The following is a 1,568-nucleotide window of genomic DNA, read 5'->3' as shown; positions in this document are numbered from 1 at the left end:
GTTAGTATCCTCACTGATAAAATTACAATTATGTTAACATGTGCCAAGTACACTAATTAGAAAGACTGGCTTATAAAAATAGTATTTCCTGGGGAGGGTGGAGAAACATGGCAAGAGTGAGAGATGTTCCCAGATCTCACCTCTTGATATAACAATAAGCTGAACATCTAAAACTTAACAAAAACACCCAAACTGCACACCAGCACATGTGGGAGCTGTGCATAAGAGTAACCACAGGTCAGAATCCCGGGTGCTGGGCGGTGAACTGAGAGAAATAAAGAAGCTGCTCATGCAGCTGCTGGAGCTCCCTATAGGAAGGGAGGAGAGGAGAAGGTGAGGCAAGTTCCCTGAACAGCCCTGTCTAGGAGTACTGTGAGCTCCACATGGCCGGTGGCAGGGCCAAGTCCTCAGGGCAGAAAGCAGAGAAGCGGGATGGGACGGCAGAGAAGCAACAGCTGATTTTTACCAGCTGCGGTTGCAAAACCGAGGCTAAGCCTCAGCCACCATCTCCCAACCCAGAGGGGTCCTCCCCTAATACTCTCTGAGAACGATCACCACTGAGCCCCAGGGGAATCTGAGCAAACCCTGCTGAGATTGTCGCTGACACTGACAAGGACTGAAACTGAGGGTAGCGAGCATGATTTAATATCTACAAGAAAATAAAGACATTACATAAAAGCATTATTAAGGCTTTATATAAAGCAGGGACCCAAGAGGCTTAGATGCCATTTACTGGAAACCAAGAGAAAAGCTCCTTCTTTGCAGCAGGCTAAAGAGAAACCTTTATATCATAAATCTTCTTTCTGAAAAACAGCAGAATACACTTTCATTAAGCCCAGATGGAGAAATAGTTCATTAAACACCATGAACAACTAAGGTGACAAGCCATCTCAGAAAGAGGAACAATCTCCAGAAAATAAGCTTACAGACAAAAATATGTGACTTAAATGACAGAGAATTCAAGATGGTACTTCTGAAAAAACTCAGTGGGTTCCGAAATGAGTCATATCAACAATTTCAGGAATTGAAAAAAACAACTAGATGAGCAGAGCAAGGAGATTGAAACTCTCAAAAAGAACAGAACAGATTTTCTGGAGATAAAAAACACACTGCAAGAGTTGAAATATAAAATAGCAAGCTTGGGAAAAAGAGTCAACCAAATTGAGGAAAGAATCAGTAATATCGAAAACAAAAATCTAGAAATAAATCAGAAGGAAGAAGAGAGAAACCGAAGAATGAAAAATAATGAAAGAGAAATTCAAGAACTAGCTGATACCATCGAGAGAGGAAACATAAGCATAATGGGCAATATAAAAAGTGAAGAAAAGCAGCAGGGACTAGAAAGCATTTTCAGACAAATAGTGGACAAGAATTTCCCGAATCTAAGGAATGAGCTGGAGCTTGGAATTTGAGAAATCTACAGAACACCCAATTATCTCAATCCAAAAAGGCCTTCACCAAAACATATTGTATTAAAGTTATCAAAAATCAATGACAAAGATAGAATTCTAAGGGCAGCCAGGGAGAAAAAAAGGTAATTTATAAAGGAAAACCCATTAGATTATCAT

Source organism: Pteropus vampyrus, unplaced genomic scaffold (genome assembly GCF_000151845.1).
Source record: "Pteropus vampyrus isolate Shadow unplaced genomic scaffold, Pvam_2.0 Scaffold9, whole genome shotgun sequence".
Taxonomy (NCBI): Eukaryota; Metazoa; Chordata; class Mammalia; order Chiroptera; family Pteropodidae; genus Pteropus; species Pteropus vampyrus.
Note: the sequence above shows the minus strand (reverse complement) of the source record.